The 19,165-nt window shown below is 40.2% G+C and overlaps 1 protein-coding gene across 2 annotated transcripts in view; it reads right to left on the bottom strand.

The window, feature by feature from the left end:
• The window catches only part of STK38L (serine/threonine kinase 38 like), a 38,817-nt gene extending 20,953 nt beyond the window's left edge, over positions 1-17,864 (bottom strand). For both annotated transcript variants that reach the window (XR_006414013.1, XM_044423416.1), the window contains exon 1: positions 17,737-17,864. The gene's annotated coding sequence lies outside the window, so the exon portion shown is untranslated. The remainder of the gene's footprint in view (positions 1-17,736) is intronic.
• Between the last annotated feature and the right edge of the window lie 1,301 nt (positions 17,865-19,165).

Below are 19,165 nucleotides of genomic sequence, written 5' to 3'. Positions count from 1 at the left end.
TTGATGAGGATGTCAGTCCAGTATGCAGCTGCTGTGAAAAGGGCACATTCTCTGTTTGGACATGATTAGAAAAGGAAGATAAAACTGCTAAATAAAAATTATACCCACTGTACCAATGCACCACTACATGACGCAACCATACTATGTACGGTTGATCACTTGCACCTAAAAAGAATATTACAGAGTTGGAAAAAGTGCAAGAAAGGGACAACTACAAATATCAAAGGGCTGGAGCAACTCCCCTACAAGGAAAGATAACAACATCTGTGATTGTCTGGTTTAGGTAAAAGGTGAGCATTGGGACACAAGACAAACTATGCATGGGGAAAAGAAAGTAGAAATGTTCTCATAACACTAGAACCCAAGGTTATCCCATGAAGCTCATTAGTAGGGGATTTGGACCAGATGAAAGGAAGTACTTCTTCACACAATACATAGTTACACTATGGAATTCACAAGTTCAAGTGACACTTACCAATGTGAACAGCTTCAAAGACTTACTGGATAAATAAGGCTATTATGGAGGATAAGGTTATCAGTGGCTACTAATCCTGGACACTGTATGTTACCTACAGTATGGCTATGGACATCAGCTACTGGGGAACATGAGCAAGAAGGTACTGCTATACTCCTGCTCTGGTTGTGGGTTGACTGGTTGGTTGGCTTATTTAATTTTCATACTGCCCAGTAGCTGAGGCACTCTGGGCTGTTAAATGTTTCAAAAAAATTAAAACACAGCTACAACACACATAGCAGCTGCAATTTAATCAGCATAGAGGTTTTCTGTGGATAGCTGGTTGGCCAATGTGTAAATGAAGTGCTGAACTAGAAGGCTCTTGGTCTGATTCAGCAGGGATCTTTTTATCCTCCTATTAATAAATAAAAGTTGAAAAATGTTTTCTCTTTTAAAAATTAGAAATATCTATAGAAGGGTTTTTGATTTTTTTTGGCTAAATTTCCAGTGCCAAGTAGTTGTTTCAGGGCAAACAAAGAGAAAAATGCCCCTTTCTTTAGTTGCACTAAATAATAAATTTCTATTTATTTCACTATTTCTAGTGATCACTAGCAAACATAGGAATGGCAAGGAAACAAGCTAAGATAGTATCAAAAGGAATACACCCAAGATGCTGGGTTTTTATTAAGCCTGAAAAGAGCAGATAAGAATTCTGTCACTAAACCACCAAGCTAAAAATAGGGTGGGTGATTCTAACTCTGAAGAAGGAAAATTACAGAGGCGCTCCCATCTGATGAAACATGTTATACCAAGGGCTGCATCCCACCACCAACTCATACAGCTGCTCTTCTTCTCCCTAACAAGCCACTGGCCCACATCACCTATCTGTCTCTTCTGAGGACAGCACCAACCAACCTCCACCTTCTTCCTGTTGTTGTAGTGTCACTCAGGGGATCTATCCCTATCCTTGACTGGCAGATGCCACAATGACAGGCTATGGTAAGCTGCTGGAGATACAGGTTTCTTTGCACAACCCACTTCACAAGGCTGTTGTGAGAATAAGATGGTAGAGAGAAAAACCCATGTCTACTGCCATATGCTCCTTAAAAGAATCCTGGGATATTTATGGAATGCTTAAATAATAAATATAGCCAACAGAATTGTGAAAGCCTCTCAATTGTTCTGGCCAGATCATAAGACCAACTACCCAAGGACCCAACACAGTGAAATGAGAAGCAACAGAATGATGATTGAGTTCTAGGTTCTTTTCCAAGCACACCTAGGAACAGTACTAGCCATTGGTGTATCCTAGATTTGAGAATCACTGATAGTTCATGAGCCTGATTTTAGATAAGCAAGGCTAAGTATATTTCTGTAAAAGCTGAAATTCTGCATCAGATAACACAAATTCTGTACCAAGAAAAGCTGGATCCTGTCACTGGTATAAATTATGCAAATTGGTTCTCTTACTTTGCTTAACCTATGCTGAAATCCTGCGATTTAGTCTAGAAATGGACATGGAGCTAGGCAGGATGCAAAAGCCCCATCAGCTACCCTTACTTTAGTGAATCCTCGGGATCTTATCAAATACAATTAGCTTCAATAACCTTAGGGGCAGAAGCTTGTCTCCTGAAAAAAATGGCAATGGTGATTTCCAGGAAATTGTGCTTTCACTGCTATCTACCAGAACTATACTAAAGGTTCAGCATCTCTGTTATGTAAATCACCTCCTAACATGATTTCTCACCATTAAACCAAAGAACAGAGTAATCCTGTGCAAGTTTAGTAAGAAAAAAGTCCAACTCCCAGCATTGCTCAGCTAACCCTGTTTAAAATACAATTGTAGGGAAAATATTGCAAAAGCTTCCATTCTGTACTGCATGATTTGGTGAACCATAACATAAGCAAGTGAAGTTGGGCAACATTGCCAGCACAGTCCTGTTCAAAATGTCATCAGCGCCCTGTGTTTCTTTATTCCACCCTATTACTTGGATGTTTTGAGAAAGGACCACCCATGTTTCCTGGAAGTGCCCATAAAGAAGCCATTATTCCACCTCAAGATCATGCCATTTATATAATGGAGCCATTTTGTTCCTGGCACAAGATCTACAAGACAGCTAAACATTTTTAAAGGGCATTTAACCAGCCAATATTTGGCTACAGACTATGTAGCTGACTGCCAAATAGCCCAAGTTCCTTAACAAAATTTTCTTGTTGGAAAAATGGGTATATGGACATTTTTCTTGATATAAATCTCTATATCTGATACGGGGGGGGGGGGGGGGAAGAGTAATGTAACTCATTCACCTTTAAACACTGAAATTATCTGGAATAAATCAACTTCTGAAAGTCAGATTAATGGCAGCTTATGCCAGCTACCTCTGGACATTCCCAAAACAAATTCCCAGGGCAGGAACAATTTCCAGTTCAAATTTCTATAAAACTTTAGCAGAGTGGGGGTGGGGTGCATTTTGTTTCTGTTATTTGCATCTTTCTTTTCCATCACCTCAGCAGATATCTGAGACATGACTGATAAGTTGTCTCTATGGAGAAGGAAAGGAAAGGAAAGGAAAGGAACAAGAATGGCTCAGACTCTCAAATAGAGCTTGCAACCATAACATAGCCTGAAGTTCTCCATGCCATCAAATCAGATGCAGTAGGATGTAGAAATTCTCCTCTGCCCCTTAGCCTTTCCAGTTCACTAAATAATGCAAATTGTCTTGGTAGAAACAAGAGTCCAGGAAGTCTTCATCCTCAAACTCTTTCTCTGTCTGCACCAGGATGGGAGGAGGAGGAAAAGAAGGGCAACAATGTGGGTTTCCATGAGACAGGATGAAAAACAAGCTGGATCTTCATGAAAGGGGGCAACAGATTGAAAGCCAAAGCACTGATGTATCCCACAATTTGAAAAGGCCCCATGGAACAAGCAGCTGGTTGCTTACAGGGACAGGAGTGGGGGAGGTATTGCTACCTGCAACTCTACGCCCTGCTAGCGATGAACATCTGTGACCATTTGGTAATCCAGTCTGGCCTTTTCAAAATGTTTTTGTAATAGAACATTTACAGAGCGCTGCTCTTTCAAAAAATCAGCGGCTGCAGGCACCGAGCTGGAAACAAGTGTCATGGGAGACTTGAGAGGGTAGTCAAAATTAGTAAAAAGGTGGGGGGGGGGCAAAGCGTGTGGGGCTTTGGTATAAGCAAATTAAGTGAACAGCAATAACATCCCTCAGTTATCTGGCTGAAAGACGACATAGCATTGGAAGTATGTTCCACATTTGCATTAGTACACTCAGTTTGGGGGGGGGGGAGTAAGCTGGTAACAAAGCTCCACCTCCAAAATAGAGAAATACATATCATTTTTCCTGCCAAAAATGAGCTGTAAATTGAGAGCCATGATCTCAGATAAGGGTCTCAGGTCATCCATGCAAATGGACATACTGTTGCAGAGAGAGTTCTGCTGTATTCTTGGCCAAGGGCAATGCTTCACAAGGAATAAAATGGGCCATCTTTGTCAATAAATCCACCACCACTACCAAAGTAGCCATTTTGCCTTGTGATGCAGGCAAGTCTGCAACGAAATCCAATGAGAGGGACTGCATTAGGCCAACAGGCTTTCCAGTAGTCTGTTTAGCACACTGACAGGTGGTGCAGGAATGAACATAACTCTTGATGTTATGATGCACCCGAGGCCACCAAAATCACAGGTCACGATGTGGAATGTTTTGCAAAATTCAAAATGCCCTGAGGTAACAGAGTCATGACACTTGATGCAATACCTTTCCCCCAGCTGCCAAGAACAGACATTCACACACTGTAGAGGATAGAGAAGACCATCCTGGAGAGAAAAGGAAGATCTGCTGCCGAACACACACCCCAGGTCAACTCTGCCAACTCGGTCTGCCCAAATGGGTCGCTACGCTGTTCAAGGCATGAATCTTTCCACCAGCAGTGGGTGGGGCACAGAGCAGCCAGACTTTCAAGGTGAAGGAGGAGGACTGCTGCAGGTTGATGTTCACAGTCTGACTGGAATTCTGCTTTATGCGAAAGGGCACCTGCCCAAATGTTTTGAGACAAAGGGATGTATGTGATGGTGAAACGAAAATCTGCTGCTGATTCAAGAGTTTGGCAGTCTGGAAATGCTCTAAATTTCTGTGATCAGTACAATTGTCAATGGGCTGTTCAGCCCCTTCCAGTAAATGTATTCTAAAGTAGATTCTATAGCCAGGTGCTCCTTTTCCCCAAATAGTATAGTTTTGTTCTGAAAGAGTTAACTTGCAGGAGTATAAACACAAAGCCATAACTCACCTGTTTAGCTGGGTCTCATTTCTACATTCAGAACCTAGAAGTCCGACCTAGGTGCTTAAGCTAATATATGTCCATGGTTAATGAATAGGAAGCTGTCCACAAACTATTCACTAGTTTGCTACTCTTCTGCCTGCTATGGACACCAAGTTCTTCTCCCATCGTCCCAGGTTTCTATGAATTCTAGATAACTTAGAGGGGAGAGGGCTTTGTCACTGTGCTATAAACAAGACACAAAACTCTTCCCTCAAGTATTCTGGCATGACTTGGAGCAAGAATGGATTTTCTTCACTCTGTAGCAGTGGCTTTCTACAAAGAAAAAGTGGTACAAGTCTGTTGTTCCACTTTCCCAATATAGGATTTAAAAATAGTCAGTTTTCTCAGTTGGCATTAGGTGTTGGGGAAGTGATGTGAGAACCTGTTCTCTTACTTCCTTTTTCTAGAATCCTACACAAAGGGAAGGGTTATAGGGGAGGGAAGGAACCAGAGGCAACCAAAAATAATGAAGAGTTGGTAAGCCTAGCTGCTGTATCCTGCTAATGAGATTTAATTCTGATCTTTTAGCTGCTTGACTGTACTTTATGCTAGGAAGAGCAGCAACCAAGGTGATAGTCTATGCACTTGCGTTTGTTCCCTAATAAATGAGAATTGTAAAACATCTAAAACCAGCATGTGAAAAATCAATGAACATTTATTTGAGCTTCAACAATTACAACAAAAAATTGAAGGATAAGAATGCATGGGAACAATTCGGTGAAATCCAAAAGACTTTTGCAGCAGGATTCTATTATTTTTATTCAGAAGCAACTCTAACTGAATTCAGTGAGACTTTCTCACAACTAAATTATAGCCTTATGTGCCTTTCATTTCAATGAAAGACTTAATCTTATCTTTTCCACTGAAAATAGTGGGTGGGTCATACATCACACTAAGCCACTCTTTGAATAAGCCACCATGAGTTGGTTTTTCAATGAAAATGCTTGGTACTCCCAACAGATGAGCATTCTTGCCATGCCTTATTATCTACTTCATCTCCTTGGCACACAACCCAGGTGTCTTTCTGACAGAAGCCCTTTGCTGTGTCGGGCCCCACATCAGTACCTTTTCTGCAACTGGCCCACTGACCCAAGGGAAAATCTCCATTCTTGCATCACATTGCCAAATGAAATTAGTTTTCAGAGCCTTTATAAATACAGGAATGTGTTTGCCAACTTCCCCACCTCCTGCAACATGTTGGTGTTGGGTAAGAAACCATGCTGGGTTCACACAACACAAACAATCCCTCTTGGCTGATCACCCATGCTAGGTTGTTGCATCATACAAACCAGGTAAGATAAAAATGGTTACATGTTGGCTAAAAGTGTTTAACAAGGAATGTGCTTGTCTTGGAATAAGCTTCACTTGAACATACTTTACTTCCCAGTACCTATTAAAGGACCAAACAATAAGTTGTTAAAATTTGGAAAGTGCCTTTACAGGTTTAGATTTAGAAAATCAACAGTCAGAAGTATCTGGGTACAATCCTAAAAAATGCAACAAGTGCAACTGAACAAAGTTAGCTCTGTTTCACACAAGCCTTCCTATTTTTAAAAAGATACAGAAATGCTTGGGATATTTAAAGTAATTCTGCTCTGTGGAATGCCCATAACGTTGGCTCTATAAGTAAAAGTGGACACAGTCACATCACTCATCTGGTCACACTAACTGAATACAAGAACAGACTATGGAATTACAAGAAAATATGCTAGAGCTATTCACAGCATGGGGATGAACCAATAGTTTGTCTTCTCAGTTCATGAAATCTTGGAGCAGAAAAAACAAAAAGATTCTGAAAATGCTTCAACGCCAAAGTGGTTCAAGGCCATCAAGTGACATAATCTATACAACTTGTTTAATTCTTAAAACAAATTCATAGAACTACTTTAGCTAACACATTCATACATTTTTCATTAGTCCAATGTATACCTAGGTGAACAACACTCCATTTTGCAGTTCATTCCAAGAAGTAACACAAGTCAGTATAAGATTTTATCTAGTTCACAGAAATTTCTCCACTCTCTTTTGACTTAAATTCTGAGCATTAAAGGCCAGCCTGAACATGTCAGCCTGACATTGCTTCAAGGGAGGCTCTCTATTTGTTTCATACATTTATATCCAGCTTGCCCAAGGATTGACCATGTTTCTAATAATGATATTAAAATGACCAACTGAACATCACTAAGTTAGTAGTACCCCCCTTGCAAGGCCCATTTAGCAATATTGGAGAAGTAGATTTTATACAGCCTCAAAAGGGCACCAAATCAGAAACAATACTCATCAAATTGTGGTAGAGTCCCAATCCTTGCCACAGAATCCCTCAGCTCACCTTTGTCTTCTTAGTCTTAATGGATATTGCAGATGCAGTGGGTTCTATCCTTTAACACCAGCCTAAAAATAATGTATTTCTTAAAAATAATACCATTTGGTAGATCTCAAGAGTTCATAACAGGGAAGAGATGTAGAGAGATGTATCAGAGATAAACCAGCTATAGCTAACTCCTTTATTTGAGCCTGGAAAAGACTGGATGATCAATGCAGAAACTGAAGCACCAGAGTAATGCTCTTTATCAGCTGGTCTTTGCTTGGACACAGACAGCTGCATTTTCATGCAAACTAGTCAGGTTCTATATCAGCTGAAACTTTGTATGTATCAGACATAACTTTTGCAAGGGCTTCCTTTCCTACCTGGTCATTGAACTAGGCAACCATACTAATGGATACTTACAAGCCAGTTTTTCAGAAATGCATCCTAAATTTCTCAATGTATCCAGTATTAATAAATGTACTAACTAGCATACAGATCACAAAACTGATATATCCTGAGCAACAGCAAAATATTCTTAGGCCAACACCAGCTTCACTGCTGTAAGTTTATATAGTACTCCCTTGATAATTTGTTTCCTCTGCTTGTTCGGAAAAGGAAGAGGGAGTCCTTCAAAACTCTCAACAGAAAGAATTCTCATACGAGAACTAAAGTGTATGGCCAGACTGTAACAAGCGAGACAACCTCCTCAATAACACCATAGAGCATGTCGAATGAGCAGGAATTTCAGATATTGTAGCCCAAAACATTTGGAGGACATCAAGTTGGAGAAGTCTAGGTTAAAATGACAGACTAGGAAGGGGAATTCCTTGTGTTCATCCTCAGCTATGGTGAAACCTAGTCAATTACTTTGGGCAAGTTACTATCAAGTTAACCTACCAACAGGGTCACTGTGAAGATAAAACAGAGTAGGGGGAACCATCTGTACACCAATCTAAGTGGGTTGAAGTACAGGCAGAACAGAAATGCAAATAACTGTTGGACAATCAAAGCAAGCTGGGGGGGATTTTATGCATGCTTAGATAAGTTCTAGAGATTTACTTCTGTCTAGACACGCACTGGATTGGGCCTTTAATGTCATATACTCTAGAGAGGAAAGCAAGAAAAAAGCCTGATATAATGACTACTCCAAAACAAAACCTCAAAAAACTACATTCTCTGTCAATGTAGAGCCATTGCTAGAGTACAGTAAAGAGTGCCTTGCAGATTGCCTCAAATATACTACATTTTAATCTCTGAATTAAATGGTAGCCACCCCACAAAAAAAAAAAAAAAAAAAAAGCTACACAGACTCTCTTCCAAGTAACAGTTTTTCAATGAACAACCTAACATCTGGTAGTGTTTACACCATGGGGATACAGAATTTTAATTGAGGATTATCCCAAAATAATAACCTGAGCTTAGTTACATTTGTAGACAAAGAATCATGCATTTTTTCAGTTACTGTTTTGATTTGCTTTTGTCCACTGTCTCAAGTTATTGAGTCACTGCTAGGGTTGGAAACACTAATATCCTAACCTTCAAGGTGTGTTTAAAAAGATGAAGAATGCCCCTGCTGATTAATCAGCTCTTTATGTTTTGCTTCAGCTTCACTTCACCCTGTTGTTCTGTGAACAACCAAACGGCTGAAGGGCATTAGGAATGGGCAAAGCCAGTGGTATGCAATTATGTAAACACACCCTTGAAGCTGTTGCAGTCAGGTGATATCTTTCTGTCTTGTCTCATACATTTGGGAAAGACAATCTTATTCTTTCTAAACATATTTATAGAGCTCACTGCACACTGTTCAAAAAGCTTTTATATGCACTGGCCGGAGCAAGACAAAGTTTACATGAATGAAAAAGAACATCAGAAACTGCACACATCCCCTTAATCTACTGCTGCTGCTATCAGCAGCAGAACAGGAACCACACTGCTCTTGCACACAGGTGCAAGAGCAGTGAATCAGAAAAAGAATGGTATGCTTCTGTGTGACTTCATTTCATAAGTCAGGTGCTTTGCTGACAACATAATCAACACCCTTGAATACAAGGAAACTGCACCCAAACGACAGTTGCTCCAGACTGAAGCTTCGTCATCTATCCAAGACAAATATGGAATCTATTTAATACAGCCTACCAAGTGCACAATGTTTTGGCAGGATTATTTTATGACTACAAGACAGGAAAGAAGCCCCTTAAAATAACCTTTCCAGTAAAAATCCAGCCATGCCTTTTCTGGCAGAAGAATTTCAGAAAGTCAGTAAGTGTAAGGGGAAACACATTGTAGGACTAAAGTCAATTAACCAGTCATTGAAGGAAGGCGGGGAGGCGATGAAAGCGAATACACAAAGGGGACAGGGGAACAAAATGAAAAAGCAGATCTCTTGCATGGTTTCAAAAGCAACCTTCACCTGTTAGTTCACAAAACTAGCACCTCAAAGAAGTTATTCATGAGAGTCCTAAACTAAGAAATATCCCACAGATGACATGCAAGTACAAGCACTCCGTCATGTGCCTAAACTGTGTAATTTGGTAGAAAGGCGAGACATTTAAAAAAAAACTAAATTCAACAGTCAGAAACACTTCTTGGAGCTAATTTCTAAAGGGATGTGTCAGTTCAGTGGTAAAACACATGCTTTGCATGCTAGAGGTCCCAGGTTCAATATCTGGCATTTTCAAGTATAGATGAAAACGACACCCATGAGAAACCCTGGACAGACACTGCCAGTGCAGACAAAGTGAACTACATGACCCAGTGGTCTGACTCATGTTCTTACGGTTTAAGCTGCTGGGTCAAGAATCCCCTGTACATTTTTGGGACAGCTTCTTATGTATCCAGCAGCTATTACAGAAATAACAGTCACCTCAAAGGTGCACATGCGTGCACACACATGCACAAAGTGCTTAGGAAAAAAGGAGGAGCTAACATGTTAGTTGTATTTGTAATCTGAATGCAGTTGTATGTAGTGTTCAGAGCCATTTTATTGACAAAGTAGTCTATTAATGGCTTAAAGGAATAAATGCATGTAAACAGGGACAGTCTCTCTTCACAAAAGGATTGTATATAATCAAAGGATTATATATAATGCAAAAGTGGAAGCAGGCTTCCTAAGTAGTACTGTGGCTTAGGCAGGTAAATTGACTCATAGCATAAAGTACAAAAAAAGAAGCTTATGCTTGCCAAAAAAGGTTCTGAGGGAGAATATGGAGATCAAGTACAAGTGAGAGAGCATGAGAAACCACAGGCTTGCCCACCACCTATGATTCCAACAGCAATTCTTCAGGTCCCAAGTTGTTCTGACCATAGCTTTCAGAAAACACCTGGTATTGAACATTCTGGTACTGATCTATTGCTTGCAACTCAGGACACTTTATCCCCTTTCCTGGTTGTTTAGAATCAGCAGCTTTCATTCCATTCTTCCAACTTTCCTGCCTTACAGTAGAGTGCTTCTATGCTTCTCCAATTTCCACACAGCAAGTGCCTTCCTTTTGCAACTGATACTTGGATACAGCCTTCTGATCTGCCTCATCCCTCACTGTCGGAACCCTGGCTAGGCGGCAGAAACCCACCAGTGGCAACCTCAAGTGTATCAGCTGAGGCAGGTGTTACATTTATCATCTGTATCTATTTCCACTAGCTTCCCAGACACATCAAAGTCACTACTGAATTAAACCTTTAAAATAATAAGCAAAGTTTAAACAAGGAACAGGTAGTCCGCACTCTTCATAGACACAAAAATATGCCATATTAGCAAGTTCCAGCAACAATTACCATACTGAAATCATCAACAAACATCTACTTTGAAACTCTTTCTCTTCAGCTGAACACATTTAGACAACTACTGCAGAGACAAGGCTAAAACAAAATAAGGAAACACTTATTCAGAGAACAAATTGTTTTGAATACAACCAGCTTGTCAGAAATGGTTCTCTAAGTGCTCTTACAGAAAACCTGTGCTAAGGTATAGATTTCCAAAAGTTACATATTAAAAAGTGTTGGTATTTAGTAAGCAGTAGAATGTGCAAAGATTAAAATATTTAATCCATCAAGTCATTCAAGAAACTTAGTTCCAGCCACTTCACACATGACTTCTCTCAGTTATTTGCAATCATGTGTGAAGTGTCTGGAAGTGTCTGCGTTTCTTGAAAATTTTGGGTAAAGATAGATATTTTAATCTCCACATGTACTCTGCTGGTTACCAAATACCAACTCTATTCAGAATGCACTTCCTATAGATATTCAGACAAAAAAAAAAAGAAAACGGGGAGGGGGGGTTCTGCAGTTCCTAGCTGGAAGCTGTAATGCCTTTTTCCTCATCTAAACATCCACAGGACTGCACCCTCAATATCTTAACATTTCTTGTGGCTACATACATGTGCATTTTTGAATGTGACAGTACACACTCAGGGTCCAACTACATATTACACTGGATCTCTTTTCATTAATCTCCCAGTAAAATGCAAAAATAAATCTGCATGTATTTTTGTCAAAGCAGGTGTGTCCCACTTTTGATTTGGGGAACAAGGGGAAATTTCCGTATGTGGAATGTCCTTTCTGGGAAAGCTTATCAGAATTATTATTTCATTTTGCAGGAGGCCAGAAAAGTTAGTTAAGAGCTGGCTATTTCAGTGAATGTCCTTTGCAGCAGCAATCTAAAAAGGACTGCTTTATGGTACTGCTTTGTCCTGTCCCTCTGCTGCAATGTCAGTGGTTTAGTTTTGTTATTTTAATCAACTTTCTACCTGTCAACAAATCTATTTTGTGAGCTGCCTGCTCTCAAAATGGTGTGGAGAGCAGTTGATAAGGCAAGATATGAATGGAATAATTAATATCCCCATCCACGTTGCAATAATTCTAGCTCTAGCTATAATTTCAGGCAATGGTTCCCAATGATTCTGAGTAACCTGAATCTTTATATCTGCTATTAGATTGCAGAAAGATTTAAACACAGGATAATAAATCCACTAGTTTCTTTTCTTGCAATGCCACCCATGCTGTCAACTGTAATTATTTTCTTTTGCTTGGAACCTGGCTATTTAAAAGAAAGGGTTTTCTTCAATATACTTTGCTCGTGTTGTCTTAACTACAATCATGTTCAAGCTTTTCCAAAACAAGTTTCAAAGCACAACAACTTTTTAAAAGGGAGGAAAGAGAGAATCCAATATGTAATGAGATAAATTTACTCATCTATTAGCAACTAGACTCTAGCTACTTAATTAATAAACATATCTAAAATTGCACTTAAGATGGAAGTGTGCCTTTATTAATTAGTTCCAATAATCTCAAAGGGATAAACCATCAAACATTTTAGATTGGTGCCTTGCATCTGGTAAGTGTTCGTTACAATGTTACTATTTTTAGTCTTATTCTTGCAGCACTGAGAATGAGCGCTTCCCAATTTCATTTATTTCTGAAGTTTCTACAAGCAGTTAAGAAAGACGACCCATGAATCAAATCAATGAACCATCTAGTCCAGCATTCTGTTCAGACCGTGGCCAACCAGCTGTCCACAGGATCCCACAAGTGGGGTATGAGCGTAAGGGTACCCACAGTTCATCACTGTTTGGATTTAATTTTGGGTCAAGAATGAAACACATGCATTTCTAGTTATAAGGCATTCTAAAAAGGCCACTTGTAGATGAACTATGCACAGCACTAATGGCTGAAGAGCTATATGAGCTGGAAGCACAAATAAGACTTCCATACCATGGGTCTACAGGTAGAACACATTGCGTGCCAGTATTCTCTTCCATCTCTCCCTGCAAGAAGATCAGAATAAAAGGCTTTCTAACTAAAATCATTATGTTCAAATTGGCCAGCTAGGCTGGCTTTGTGATACAAAAGAGAGTACTGCAAATGTCAATAACAAAAAACATTGTTAGAATGCTGGTTATTCGGGAAATGCAGTTTAATGACATCAACTTGATTCCAGAGTGAATATGTCTCCTCCCTCTCCCCCCTTCCCAATTAAAAGTATATGCTCCATCTTCAGCGTGGATTATGCTGCTTATGGGCCAATTGCCAGGAACCTCTGACATGACTCAGTTGGTCTCCCCTTTTAATCTGGCACTGTACAACTGGACTAAGTATGTTAAATCTGCATGCTTATCCGAGTTTCCCAATGAGAAATAGATGCTGTCTATTTCTCATTGGGCACCTGGCTTATCTATGAATCCGTTGATCTTGGCATTTTAGCTAGGAATACCAATCCCTTCCAGTTCCAATTCAGAATCTGAGGCTACAGCCATTGAAAGTCGTATTCTAGGAGGTGGAACAAGCCCCTACAAAAAGGCTGTACATGACTTTTGAGAATTGACAACATTCAGAGTTCCCATTGCAAAGCAAGTAAGTTTCATCGGCATTTAATCACTTTCTTTTACCAAGTCAGGAAGCATCTCACCACAGCTAGGTTTAAGAACCTGAGTGCAATGAGTCCAGCATAATAGAGAGCCCCATATGCCAGTATTTCTTTAGTGTTAATTTAGCCAGAAATGTCACTATCTATAAAATAAATCACCAAATTGACAAGATCAGCTTTAGTATTGCAGAAAGAAGCATGATATAAAACTGCAAATAACTATAAATGCAAGAAGGATTAAAGCCTCTGAGGTACTCTGGTTCCCCATCCAAGCTTTTGTTTTCCGTTATTCTCAGAGAAAAGTGGCCTTTTGTTCTCTTCTTTCTGCAGATGGACGGACAGAGCAACTGCCAAAAGGCATTCAAATTTGCTCAATTGGATAAGACCAACTGAACTGGTGCTCTGCCTCTGACAATGGCCAAAACCCTCTTTACAATCCAAGTACTAGGCCAAACATACAGAGCTGAACAGCACGTGGCAGTGGCAACCAACTGTGACCCAGGTGTTAAGTATTTCCCTGAAGCTGCCTTTTCTCTTAGTGTTCCAATGTGTACCCAACAGATTCCTGGATACAGATATATTCAACATACTTCTTAGAAGATTTGAGATAAATATTTAGACGAATAAATGCAGTTGTGTTGTTTGTTTACAGAACTCATCCTCTGAAGAAAGCAATAATGCAATTACCGCCGATAGCAGATCTTTAAATGTAACTATACACTAAAATGAATGAGGAGGGAAGATTAAGTGATTTTGTTTTCAATAGGTTGTTTGATTTATGCCAGCCATCATTAGCAAAGTATAACATCCTCTAGATTAACAAAACTGAACAATTTGCTACATAATACAAGTTTACTCTTTGCATGAAAGTGATGAATATTGCATTTAAGGTAATTTTTCTTATTGTCGTAACAGATGAGCTTTACAGATCTTTCAGGATATGCTTTCTGATTAAGCTGTTTCACAGTTTTAATCTCCCTATATTTTCAGAAAATCTGAAGACATTTTCATTAAAAATGTAGAACAGGAATAAATCTGGAAACATTTGACACATAAAAGAGTATCACAGGTCAAGAGACATACATAAATCTTTATCCATGGTGCTGCCAAATGGCAGAGCAATTTTATTTGCCCCCATCAAATCTTAATCAAGGTTTGGTTTGAAATAACCCACATCTGTATTTGTTAGGAAAATAAGTTTGTCCTCTTTTGGATTTTTTATGAAGTGCCTAAGCACAAATGCTCCATATTTCCTAGTGATGTGTGGTACTGACTTACCCACACCTCTGCTCATCCTGTGACATCTGTCGACAGCACAGGTGGGCAATTTGTGACTCTCCAAACATTTTGGCTCACAACTTCTATCAGCCCTAGCTCACATAGCCAATGATGAGGGATCATGGGAGTTGAAGGCCATAACATCTGGAGGGCCATCATTTGTCCACTTCTGGTCTAGAGAACAGAGAAGTCACTCAGAATACTGATGCTGGCAATCACTAACCAAGAAAAGAAAAAGGATAAACAGTTGCTAGGAGCAAATTATAATTACGTTTCCCTTAGGAAGATCAGTAGCACATCCTTTTCAGCAAGGATGGAACAAGAAACAGTGGCTTTAAATGAGAGAAATATTAAATATTAGCAAGTACAGGAACACTAGAATCAGGGATGTAGAAGACTAGCACAATGTCTTTTTCTGAAAAGGGTAGACAAACTTCTGTTAGAAATGCTTTGTGCAATGGCAGGGGATACTGTTGGCTTTAACCCAGCTCCAAATCTAAATTCAGGCATGTGTTCCTTGCATGTTTACTCTTGTTTGTATATGGTTACGCTGGTGCCTCCAAGATTCACATCTCAGCTCAATTGTAATGAAGCCAGAGCCACATCCACACTATGGAAAGACTAATCTTACTGCCTCAAGAGGATTTTAAAGTGGAGTCATATATATTTATGGAGGTCAGCTCTTCTATAAATGGTCATTAGCCAAAGTAGCAAATGCAACCTCTATTCCAATAGTGCTATGCCTTTAAATGCCAGCTGCTAGTGGGCAACCACAAAAGAGACTGTTGCCTTTATCCTGCCCTTACAGCTTCCCAGAATCATCAGTCTTGCTGCTGTGTTGGACTATATCCAAAATGGCTTATGTTATTATATGTGTAACATAAATGATTGGATGTGGATGTACGTCATGCATGTGCACGCACACACACACACACAATGCCCAAAGCTCCTTCATCAATTTTAACTAGTTTAAACTAGGTTTAACTAGTTTGGCCAAAGCACATCAATAAGTTAATGCAAATGGCAGCAAGCGTCCAAAAGTCAGAAAATGCTTTTAATTAGGGGTTTGTTTTTTTTTAAATAACATGTATTTAATTGGTCTCTCCTGATTGGTATATAGGGCATGGGATATATACTTATCTTCACATAGCACATTTCAGAGCATATCCCATACCATGTGAATAAACCATGCAGAAGTTCATATATCCTCCCTACTGAGATTGATCTACAGAAAGTGACTTTGCAGAACTGCAGTCTGCATCGCAGCAGGATATTTGTGATAAGTACACACAGAAAGAACACTCTCCAAACAGAACTGCCTGCTCCTCTGTACAGAAGCACAAAAGGAAACATGATCTCAACACATGCTTCAGAATTATGAAGTATTGAGTTCTATGAATTTAAGAACATTTTAAAAAAGTGATTCCTGAATAAACAAACTTATTCTCCTATTTAGTTTCATGTACTATGAACATATTATCTGCATATTTAAAGTTTCTTCTTTTAAAAGAAGTAGTTTTACCTCTGAAAAAAATTAACGAAATGTTTATGCATTTTAAGTCTTCTCCTAACTCAGCTGAAAATGACAGACAATGTAGATGTTCAGCCAACAATACTACATGGCTGAACCAAGAATCCAGGTTAACCTTCCCCTCAAGTTTAATGGATGTTGAACATCATTCTAGGGAATTCAAACGGTTATAAAACAAATTGTTTCATCGGTTCAAGTTAGGTTTATTTCACCTCTTAAATTTGGAATTTTAAAATAACAGGAGTGCAAATATGTAAACCTGATATTATACATCATACCAGTAAACCCTGTAACAAGGGTGCCAAAACTCTCCAAGGTGCCAAAACTTTTCTATCAGAACCGGTAAAAATGGTACCATAATGGTTTACAGTGAGGATATGCGGCAGAAGGACATTTTAACCTGCGAATTCTCGTAGCAAAACCTTTGGGAACTGTCAATGAAGAAGGTCTAATAAAGCAATCCTAACAGCATCACCCTATGCAAGTTTACTTGAAAGACCGATGGAAATTAATGGGTTTATTGCCAAGTCCATATAAAACTGCATCATAATACTTATGTTTCAACTTTTCAGAAGGAGTTAACCTGAAAGAATGTATTTCAGGAGTTACTGGCAAAACTAGGAATCCTATGTATTATAAGTGCACAGTATGGTTTAACCAGGCACTCACCTGAAATCCAAACCAACCGATTATGCATATCCGTGAGGCTTTGGGACGAAAGTGAAGGTGACTTAGCACATGTGCCAATCTCTCTCACATACACACTCACACACACATTTCCCCTGCTTTCAGCTGAGCAATAAACCTTTACCAGCTTAAAAAGGCTCTGAAACAAGCAGGTTAATAAGCAAATTAAAGGACCCTCATTCATACTGGAACACGTAGGTTTACAACTGAGTCAGAGCTTGCCCTTTAGCTGCCACCCCTGCCTCCCAGGTGAAAAAAGGCCCTTCTCGACCACCTAATCTTATACACAGGCTACAGACAACAAAGCACCCCATTTCCCCCTACAACCAGCCACTGCACCCCACACTTCAATGGTGCACCAGGAAAAGTATCATCAGGAGAAAGAGAGAAATGAGAGAGTCAACGACAGCCTTTGTTTTACAGCACGGATAATATCGGTTAAAGATACACCCCCTCTTTCCTTCTCACTCTCTCTGAAACAGCTCCCCAATCTCTGCTTCTCTCTGAGCAGAACCAGCTAGAATTTTTCTCCACCGCTATGGCTCCGGAGAAGAGCTCACGACGGTGAAATGTGCGTGCGTGCGTGCGGTGAAGAAGAGATTCCCCATATGACCTCCCCGTAGGTGTGACAGTGCACCAAAGTGGAACAAGTCTCGTTTCTCCCAACCTTTCCACCTTCCTCTGAAAAAGCCTTTGCACACTTGGGGAAGGGGGCGGCTCGGGGGCTGCTTCTGCCGCGGAGGAGGGAAAGGCTTCCCTCTGCCCTTTGCATGCGCACTCACCTCTGCGTGCCTCTCTCTCGCCCTCTCGCCAAGCCGGCTTCCTTCGCCCTCTCAACGCTGTCTGCCCGTAGCCAGAGCGTCTGACCACTTCCCCCTCCGGTGCCTCTAATGGAGGGAGGGCAGCAGCGGCAGGAGCAGGAGGGAGCTATCTGTTTACTAGCCAGTTATCGCGAGAAAATGGAGCAGCGGCACCAGCAAGAGAAAAAGGAGAAGGCAGAGCCGCTGCCTATTGGCTTCTAGCTGGCACGGTAGCCTGGTGAGTGGAAGGGCGGCCCACGTGGAGCCGCTTGCAAAACTGGGAAGCTGCGCTCCTTGTAAGTCCCGTCCAACTCCGTGAGAACGGCTCTGGGAGCCCGCGGAGCGCCTTTCCCTCTCTATTTTAGAGCGCTTTTTTTCCTGAAGAGGAAGAAACGCACCGTGGCGCCGAACTTAGTCCTTTGCGATTGATGTTTAAGTCTCGAATTCTTTGTTTCCCCCATTACCTCGCCACACCGCGCTTGATTATAGATGGGTACATTGTACCGAATAATCCCTGGTATCTTTTCAGAAATCTTTCCCTTGGGGTTGTCGCACGCTGTTCTTCAAAGGCAAGCGATATTGGCGCTTTCTTGGAACGTTCACCAGTGTTTTTCTACGTTCTTTGGGTTATATTGCGTTAACTGTTTCTACAGTTCACTGGAAAAGAGTATCTTCAGAATAAATAGTAGTAATCCACATGCAGAAGAACGTGAAATTTCTCATTCAAGAAGCCCTAGTTCACAGAAGCTGCAATAATTATCTAAGTTTCCACTCTTTGTAGATTGTATTGTTTATTGACCAAATTTATAAGGGTACCTAAAAACAGAGATTCTCAGTGTGTACTCTGGTGTGTGCACAAGTTTGCAGGCTAAGAGATACCGTCCTGGAAGTTGTCCCAATTGCATTCCCCCCTTTTCTTTTTAAAAGCTTATTGTGATCTGAATAGTGATGTTATCTCCAAGCTTAATAAATAAAACTAATTGAAATCTTTGTAAGCTTCTTTTAAAAATCACATTTTCATCTCTAAATTTAGCACAGGAAACTGGGAAAACCCCAGAATGTTGCAGGATATCTAAACATTGCAATACTAGGAGAGGCTTGCAATGTTATTTGTTTACAGTACCGGCATGAATATCTAAAAACAGTCACAGTAATAAACCTCTGACTTCATTACATGTTGAAACTATATAGCATGGGCAGCAGGCTTATCTTGCTTGCCAGTTACCAGAACACAAGGACAAGGAAGTAGATACCCATGTTTATCATTATTTCATTCCCTTCAATAGATATTCCTTTAAAATCAAGGTATAACCAATGCACAGGAGTCCTCATATTTGTCTTAGTGATTTTTTCTGCTGCCCATTGATCCCATCCTGGCAAATGAGAACAGTGCTGTACACATGTTCAGAGG

The sequence above is a fragment of the Varanus komodoensis genome, unplaced genomic scaffold, assembly GCF_004798865.1.
Source record: "Varanus komodoensis strain SLA01 unplaced genomic scaffold, ASM479886v1 scaffold13_3, whole genome shotgun sequence".
In the NCBI taxonomy this organism is placed as follows: domain Eukaryota; kingdom Metazoa; phylum Chordata; class Lepidosauria; order Squamata; family Varanidae; genus Varanus; species Varanus komodoensis.
Note: the sequence above shows the minus strand (reverse complement) of the source record. Positions and strands in the feature narration are given on the sequence as shown.